The sequence below is a fragment of the Rhinolophus hipposideros genome, assembly GCF_964194185.1.
Source record: "Rhinolophus hipposideros genome assembly, chromosome: 11".
In the NCBI taxonomy this organism is placed as follows: Eukaryota; Metazoa; Chordata; class Mammalia; order Chiroptera; family Rhinolophidae; genus Rhinolophus; species Rhinolophus hipposideros.
Genome location: NC_138057.1, coordinates 69,232,328 through 69,242,117, shown reverse-complemented (window position 1 = coordinate 69,242,117; position 9,790 = coordinate 69,232,328). Strand labels below are relative to the sequence as shown.

The window sequence follows — 9,790 nt, the reverse complement described above, 5'->3', positions numbered from 1 at the left end:
TTTGTGAGGGGACACCTATAAATGTTTGGGAAAGATATCTTGCATGTATTGGTTAGGTGAACTCACTGAAATTTAATGGCAAGCAGTGGCAATTGGGTGTTATTTCTCAGGACATCATCTGAATAGCCATCTCCTGTCAAGACTTAAAGTGTGCAGCTCATACTTGGTCCCTTTCAAGAGACATAATATGAGTTGGGTTTTTAAATCAACACTGGACACTAAATACTTGCTTTGTCCTCCAGGTTTCCCCAGTCACTTTAATCCAGTATTGCAAAGGTGGGGTTTTGAACACAAGCACACATGTGTCCCAGGCCTTCCACAACCAATAGACTGAAGTGGAGCATAATAGGCCAGACCTGAAACTTGAATAAGAGAGAATGAACCGAGAGATTGTGGAAATCAGAAGGGCCAGAAGTCATGCCCCAGAAGTTCATCCAAAAAGAAAGAAAGGCAGGCTGACAAGGTCCAGAGTCAGTGAGAAGCAGCTGCGGAGACACATGTTCAAGCAAGGATGGTGGTGGGGAACTCACACATAGACTGGGATTAAAACTCAAGTGACAAACCAAGGTCAGCCATGGCGGCAAATATAATAATGTAATGACTGTTGTTTCTTTAGCCATATGGGAGGGAAACCCTGGTCTGCCTGTGTGTGTGCGTGTGTGTGTGTGTGTGTGTGTGTGTGTGTGTGTGTAATCTATCATGACTTCACGACTTGCAACTTAGGTGTCATCTGCTCCATGACATTCAGTGGACAGGGCATGTGATCAGAAGTTTTGACCTAGGATCCATGAGTATCCAGTCTTTCAGAATGGGCATTGAATGTGGAATTTCTGATACAATAGTTAAGACAAAGTATATTACTGTGGTTAAAACTTCAAGCACAGAAATGTGGCTTTTCTGGTTCAAATCTTACACTGCCAGCTATTAATTGTGTAAACATAAGAAGGCTATTTAACTTTTCTGGGGTTCAGTTTCTTTAGAGCCATAATTTAGGTCATATAAATTAGGATAGTATAAATTGTTATAAGAAATTAAAAAATGGCTCAAACACACAGTAGAAGGTTTCTTTCTTCTCTCTCTCTCTCTCTCTCATTGACATAACACATCAAATGTGTTGTTTCTGGTCATCAGACACCTCTCTTCCATAGTGATTCAGTAAATAAGGATCCTAATAACCCACGGTTCCACCGCACTCTAGGACCTCATAATAATTTTCAACCACCCAGCTCAAAGGGAAAGGAACTTGGAGAAGACTGTCCTGCTGAAAAGCCTTACTTTTGCTTACATTCCATTGACAATAAATAGTCATATGCTTAAACCTAGATATAAGGAGATCAGAGAAATGTAAAATCTGACTGAACCACTGTTTCCCACGGATGGTTCTATTCTGTAGTAGACTGAATAATGGCTCCCCAAAGATATCGGGCTCTAATCTCTGGAACCTATCAATTTTATCTCATAAAGAAAAGGAGTCTTTGCAAATGCTATTAAAATAAGAAACTGGACATGGAGAAATTATCTTGGATTATCCACTAGACCCTAAAAGAGAGGACAGAGATTTGATACAAACAGAAGAGGAGACAATGTAATCAGGAGGAAGAGATTGAAGTGATGTGACCACAAGTCAAATAATGCCAGCTTTAGTGGCTTCTGCATCCGGGGCTGCATTGCTGTGGAGCTTGTGTGGTGCTTTAGCCAAGATGTCTAAGGAAACCCCGACCGAAAACCAGCCAATTGAGGATGAGGTTGAGACATTTGGCTTTCAGGCAGAAATTGCCCAGTTGATGTCACTGATCGTCAATACTTTCCACTCTAATAAAGAGATCTTTCTGAGGGAGCTTATTGCAAATACATCAGATGCTCTGGACAAAATCATGTATAAAAGCTCTAGATACCCCCGTAAACTAGAATCTGGACAAAACTGCACATAAATTTCATTCCAAACAAATAAGATCGAATCCACACTATTGTGGGTAGTGGAATTGGAATGATCAAGGGCGAGTTGATCAATAGCGCTAGTACTATTGCCAAGTTTGGTACCAGAGCATTCATGGAAGCTTTGCAGACTGGTGCAGGTATCTCTACGATCAGCTGTTTTGGTGTTAGGTTCCACTTGGCCTCTTTGGTGACTGAAAAAAGTGACCGTGATCACCAAACATAACAATGATGAGCAGTGTGGCTGGGAGTCTTCTGCAGAAGGAACATTTATAGTCAGGACTGACAAAAGGGAAGCTATGGGTCATGAAACAAAAGTTGCCCTGCATCTGAAAGAAGACCAAACTAAGTACTTGGAGGAGAGAATAAAGGAGATTGTGGAAAAAAACAGCACAAAACCCTCAATTTATTGGCCACCCCATTACTTTTTGTGTGGAGGAGGAACGTGATAAAGAAGTCAGTGATGATGAGGCTGAAGAAAAGGAAGACAAAGAGGAAGAGAATGAAAAAGAAGAAAAAAAGTCCAATGACAAACTGGAGACAGAAGATGTTAGTTCTGATGAAGAAAAGAAGAAAAGAAGGATGGTGACAACAACAAGAAGAAGATTAAGGAGAAGTACACTGAGCAAAAAGAACTGAACAAAACAAAGCCTATTTGGACCAGAAATCCTGTTGATATTACTGATGAAAACTATGGGGACTCCTATAAAAGCCTGACTAATGACTGGGAAGATCAACTGAACCATTTTTCAGTTGAAGGACAATTGCAATTTAGAGCCCTTCTTTTTGCCCCAAGATGTGCTCCCTTTGACCTATTTGAAAACGGAAAGAAAGAGGACAACCCTAAGTTGCATGTTCACAGAGTTTTCACCATGGATAACTGTGAGGAGCTAATCCCTGAATATCTTAATTTCATTAGAGGTGTCGTGGACGCTGAGGCTCTCCCTCTCAATATTTCACAGGAGAAGCTGCAACAAAGTAAAATTTTGCAAGTTATCAGAAAGCATTTGGTCAAAAAGAAATGCTTAGAACTCTTCACTGAACTGGCAGGAAGTAAAGAGAACTACAAAAAAGTTTTATGAGCAGTTCTGTAAAAATATTAAGCTTGGACTACAAGAAGACTCTCAAAATCGGAAGAAGCTTTTTGAGCTCTTAAGATACTACACATTTGCTTCTGGTGATGAGAGGGTTTCTCTCAAGGACTACTGCACAAGAATGAAGGAGAACCAGAAACATCTAGTACATCACAGGTGAGCTAACTTGGTAGCTAACTTGGCCTTTGTGAAACATCTTCGCAAGCCCAGCCTAGAAGTGATTGATATGATCGAGCCCATTGATGAGCACTGTATCCAACAGAAGGCATTTGAGGGGAAGATGTTAGTGTCAGTCACCAAAGAGGGCTTGGAATTTTCAGAAGATGAAGAAGAGAAAAAAAACAGGAAGATTAAAAAAAAAAAAGTTTAAAAAACCTCTGCAAAATCATGAAGGACACCTTGGAGAAAAAAGCAGAAAAGGTGTTCGTGTCAAACTGATTGGTGCCATCCCCATGCCACGTTGTCACAAGCACATATAGCTGGGCAGCAAACATGGAAAAGAATCATGAAGGCTCAAGGCCTAAGAGACAACTCAACAATGGGTTGCATGGCAGCAAAGAATCACCTGGGGACACACCCTGACCATGCCATCATTGAGACCTTCAGGCAAAAGACAAAGACTGACAAACACAAGTCTGGGAAGGTTCTGGTCCATCCTGCTCTATGAAACTGAGCTCCTGTCTTCTGACTTCAGTCTGGAAGATCCCAGACACATGCTCACAGGATGTATAGGATGATCAAACTTGGTCTTGGTATTGAGAAAGATGATGGCCCTGCTGGTGACAGCATGCAGCCGGAACTGAAGAGATGCCGCCCCTCGAAGGGGATGACGACACATCACACATGGGAGAAGTAGATTAAGCTCTGCCTGAAAAATGGCTGGTGCATGTGTTGGATACACGTGCTTCCAAGGATTTTTTGTTGTTGTTGTTGTTAACATTTTAAAAATCCATATGGCGTGATGATAACTCCTTAAAGAAAATGGTAAGATTTCTTTCTACTTTTAAGTATCTGATAGATACTGGGACCCCTGAGGCACTAAAGCAGAGCTAGTTTTTCCTTTCTCATTTCATGTTAGTGTATTTTAACAGATTGAGGTTATGTGTGTTGTAAGATGTATGTAACCTAATGTTAACATTGTGATCTAAAGTACTTAGCTACCAAGTGGATTCCTGAGTAGACCAAATCTTTTGTCACTGACGTGTTCTGAGATATACCGATGTTCAAAAGGAAAATATGGCTTAAATCAACTTTAATCTCCTGTGGTCTTTTTTAAACCTTCCACCCCCCATAGTTATTAACCGCACGTACCAGCCTCTAGACATTAATATGTTAAGCTGAACTAACTTGATGGGAGTAACTACCCATAGATCTTGTTTTCCAAAGAAAAGTATTGTTTAGAGTAGCAAAATGTTAAGCCGACCTAGGCATGTTGTAAAGCTGTTTGAAAGTAACCAGAGCGAGTTTTGTGAATAGAAGTGTAGTGCTCATTTTGCTTTAAAAGGTGGTGACAAATACAGATGAATTAAAAAAAAAAAAAAAAAGAACGCCAGCTTTGGGGGAAGGGTCTAAGCGCAGTCTCACATCTCCCGTTTTCCTAAGAACCCTGTACTCAGTCCAGGACACTCTGACAAGCTCACAAATCACATTGCAGGCAAAGAGCTCAGAGCAACACGGTCTGTAGTACAATTCTTTTCCCTCTGTGTGGGGCACGCGTAAACTTCTCTTGGAAATGCTTAGCTGTGTGTGTCAATGACCCTCAGGCATTCCCTCAGCTTTGTGTATTTCAGGGCAAGGTTAGGGGCTCTTGTACTGCAGCAGGAAGCAAGGTGTGTAGGCTGCACAATGGATCTACTAGCAGTAAAAAAAAAAAAAAACAACATGTGGCATAGGATGGATATTCTGTGTTCTCTCACTATTCTTCAGCCTAGTGTGCGTGTTGTCTGTTCTCAGCAACCTCCAGTCATGCATTGGTCTCTTCTCTGGGTGATACTTGCCTACCTCCCAACCTTAGACACACTCATGTTATATTCTGCCCCGCAGCATAGCCTGATCACCTAGAGAAACACCAGAAGCTGAAAGAGGTCATGGACAGATTCTCACTTAGAGCCTCCAGAGCAAGCATGGCCCTGATAATACCTGGATTTCCATTCAATGAATTTCTGATTTCTGACTTCTGGTCTGAAGAAAGCTGAGAAAATAAATTTAGCTTGTTTTAAGTCACCAAATGTGTGATAATTTGTTATAGCACCTATAGGAAACTCATACTTATTCTATGCAAAAGGAGAACATATTTGGTTGGACAGCTGGTTTTTTATGTCACAAATATATTCATCTCCACCTCATAGGATTATGGCAGGATTAACTGAGATAATCTGTGTAAAGAATTTAGGAAGGTAAGGAATCTATCTGAGGAAATTTTAATAAGGATTACAGCTATAATCATTTACTGAGTATCCACTTAGTGAAGACTACTTTTATATGTAACTTAATTAATCTTCACCTAAATGCTATAGTTGTTTTTTTTTTTCAATTTGAAACAAATTATTTATTATCTTTAAAGAAATACAGAAATCTTTATCTTTAAAAAGATCGCTAAGGTCTTGGTATTTTTAGAGATTAAACATCATAAAAATTGATACTTTAAGTTCCTTTTCCAAAGGTATAAAAGGTCTAAATTTTGAAATAAAATGTAAGAAATGATAACACATCATATCTATCATTTATATATTAAATGTCACCTCCTCAGAGAGGCTTTAAACTTTAATAAACAAATACTATTGTTTTGACAAATGAGGAAATGAATAAAAGAAATTTAGTAGTACTTTTAGTTAGCAGGATTGGGAAGAAGGAGAAGTTGAACTGCAATGAATTTGCAAGAAAGACTTCAGCCAATCCTGTGAGGATTTCTGATAAAGTTAGCTAACATATGTCAATGGTGCCTGGCATATAGTAATCATTTAATAAGCATTATTATAATTTATTACTATTAAACTAAGTAAAGTTCACACACATGCATGTATTATTGAGGTTTAAAATAAGGAACACTTCAAATAGATTGAGGTGAGTCAAGAAAAACTTCTTAAACAAAATTTGGACTGAATTGTCTGCAAATTTATGGTGGGGGTAAGCTTTTGCTCAATATGTTAAGATTATTTGGAACTAGAAAAGCCTGCTTGAATATCGATGTGAACTATCACACAACATGATGGAGTTAACAATTCAGAAGCAATTTTTCCTGGGCCGGTGCAATTTATATTCCTTTCCCCTTCTTTCCATCCTGGGGCTTAGTAGGAGACAATCCCTCATGGAGTTCCAGTCAGCTGTCAACTCTGAAATATGATTTTTTTCCATTTCAGTTTTGAGTTATTGATGAGCTAAATTTTCCTCAGCTTTTTCAGATTGAAAAAGAACTCTTTAGTCACTCTCTCATAATTCAGAAAATCTTGTAATGATGTGTACGTGTGTGTGCACACATGTGCATAAGCTTACATGATGATTATATGTGTTTTTGCTGGTAAACTTTTTGCAATACTTCATATATAGGGTATTCAATACAAGTATGGTGTGTCACTGTTTATAAATTGCATTGTATCTGTTGTTTGCATAAGCAAACATGTTTCTGTTTTCATGTGTAATTCAAACTTATACGTTCTTTTTTTCTAAGAGCTTTAACTGAATTTCAATATACTCCATATTTCTACTTCAACTTTCTGATTAACAAAATGCCCTGCATATCAAAGAAAGCCAATAAATACTTGCTGAACACCATGTCTTGAAATAGGCTTTTTGGACATATGTTGCTGGAGATACTGAGGAAAAGAGACAGAAGGATTTAGTAAGCATTTAATTCAAGTCAGGTACCTAGGTTCCTAATAATGAGTTAAACGCTGTAGGTAGAGGTGATCGATATAAATATTTGAGTCCTACCACTTTTTTTGGGTTGTAGAATCGGGAGAGGTTGAGATTTCATGATTTGTAGGACAAGCCTGAGGTAAGAGAGTAGAATTAGGGTAAGGCATGCTAATACACTGTAAACTTTACTAAGAATCAGAGAATGGCAAAAAGGGTAGATAAAAAGGAATGTGTTAAATAGGAGTTAAAAAACAAAGCAAAAACAAAAACATGAGTTACAGGGTGAGTTCATTTGCTAAGATCTGTAACCTTTTATAAGCCAATTCATCCACTTTAGGATGTCAATATATTTATCTAAAACTAGGGATAAAATTTATAACATTTACCTGGAGCATGAGTTTCTCCCGTCCCCTATCAGTATAAGTTGAAATAGTTTAATATACAAATTGTTTGTTGTCTTGGTTGTCTGCTACTGCATTAAAACACTCCCAAAATCATATGACTAAAAATAACCGCAATTCCTTGGAGTGACTGGGCTCAGCCAAACAGTTCTTCTGCTATATGTAATGTTAGCTGATGTTGCACTGATCTAGGGGATTGATTGGTGGGGAAATCTAAGATGGCTTATCCACATAGCTAGTGGATGATGCTGGCGCTTGGCTGGGAGCTCAGCTAGAGCTGTCAATCAGAGCATCTTCATATAGCCTAACCTATGGCTTGGGCTTCTCACTAGATTGCAGCAACTTTCTAAGATGAAGGGTCCCAGACATAAGTGTTCCAATAGGGAGGAAGTGAAAGCCACCAATCACCTTAAATGTCAAGCTTCGAATGGCACAGCATCACTTCTGCCACATTCTAGTAGTTGAACAGTCACAGGGTTAGCCAGACTAAAGAAGAGGAAGACATTTAAATTCCACTGGGGAGAGAATCAACGACATTGTGGACATCTTTAAGTGACCCATATTTTGCTCTCTGGCTATAAATCACTTATATTCCTTTCACTTGCAAAATATTCTCCCTCTCTTCCGCAGACTTCCATAAATCTCATTTTATAATTTGACGTGACTCCTAGATCAGGGTCTTGTCATCTAAATCAGATCCAAGCTTTTCGGATGTGGTTTCTCTTAATATGAAACCCAATGAACTAAAGAGACTAATCTGTCCCCCACAGACCGAACACAAAACGGTGAGGCAGGGACAGGAAGAGTGCTGATGTGCAGTGTTTGCCGACTTCTATGGTACAAATATTCCCACCATGGCCAATTTCAATGCATCAATATACTGTCAACTAGCTTGAAACATTCTTGAGAATTTCACTATTGGCTCTTGTACAACACGGTGTCTCATCCAAGAAAAGTGAGTTAGAAAATAGGAGGCAAATCAATGGTTCACAGCAATTCTGAAATCAAGCTTTGTATGTGTCGATGATTATTTTATTTAGTAGAGGCTCTTACCTCTACTCTCTGAGCTACTGACTCTGCCTTCTATGTCATCCTTCCCTTTCTACAAGAAATGTCTTATATTTGCATCTAATTACCATCTTCAGCCTTCTTCCTGTACATAGGAAGTTGAAAATCCAAAAATGCCTTTTTATTTAATTCTAATGTCTTTGTTCCTTTAATCCGAAGCTTATAATATCCCTTTAAAAATTCTGTGAGTTTCCTATGTAGCAATTTGTAATTTTCTCTATAAGTCAAAGTCCACATTAATCCATTAATGTAGATTACATAAACTACATGAATCCAAAAATCTGGACCAAGAAATTATTTTGAGATTGGATCCTTCTTACCTTGGCCTGGGAGTCAGAATGCTGCAGAATGATACCATTAAGATTCTTAGAACCTGTCATTTCTAGAAGAAATAGTCTAAGACAAATGCCCTTCAAACTATTAGTACCCTCACTGCCTGAATGAGAGGCACTGCTTCAAATCTTCCTAAGATCCTATAAAGAATCTAACAGCTGCACTCTTAAGATTTGACATTGAGACCACATAGTGCCCTGGGTTTGATCTTTGCACTAATGACTTTCTTTCTTTCTTTCCTTCCTTCCTTCCTTCCTTCCTTCCTTCCTTCCTTCCTTCCTTCCTTCCTTCCTTCCTTCCTTCCTTCCTTCCTTCCTTTCCTCCCTCCCTCCCTCCCTCCCTCCCTCCCTCCCTCCCTCCCTCCCTCCCTCTCTCTCTCTCTCTCTCTCTTTCCTTTTTTTTTTTTTTTTTTTAACTTTGGGAGACTTTTCCTGGGAGGAACAGGGAAGAAAATCACTTCTTTTTGAATCTAGCAACAATCCTAGTTAAAGATATTTCACTAGATTCCACTTGCAAATTGAATAACCCTCTTCTGTAATTTACCTCTTTCTATCTGGACATTATCACATAAAGCTGAAAGAAATAGGTGGCCCCTTTAACATTCTGCCTGTAAATATACTCAGCTAATCCACAACTTCATTAGCTATATGTTCTACTTTACATGTTACCTTAGGTGACCGTGTGCCAAACATTCACCATTATATGACATGAGACACCATTTCCTCAGACTCAAATACAATGTCTCCTGTCCTTCCTTTCTTTCATAGCACTTCCTTAAAGCCTACCTACATTCTGCCTACCACTTAGTTCCAAAGCCAGTGCTACATAGAGTTGACCGTTGAATAACTGTTAGATACACCAACCCCATGCAGTCGAAAATCTGCGTATAACTTTTGACACTCCAAAAACTTTACTATGGTTGCCCCTTGGCATCTGGGGTGAATTTGTTCCAGGTCTCTCCATAGATACCAAAATCTTAAGTCCCTTATAAAAAGGCACAGAACAATGCATACAGTCAGCGCTCTACATCCCTGGATTCCCAACTGTGGATCAAAAATAGTAGTTTTGATCTGTGGTTGGTTGAATCTGCAGATGCAAAACATG

General features: G+C 38.9%; 1 pseudogene across 1 annotated transcript; it reads left to right on the top strand.

The window, feature by feature from the left end:
* Window positions 1-1,700: 1,700 nt before the first annotated feature.
* On the top strand, window positions 1,701-3,890 carry LOC308505054 (heat shock protein HSP 90-alpha-like; annotated as a pseudogene). The gene has a single exon. The product of its transcript is annotated as a heat shock protein HSP 90-alpha-like (transcript).
* The last annotated feature ends 5,900 nt before the right edge of the window (window positions 3,891-9,790 follow it).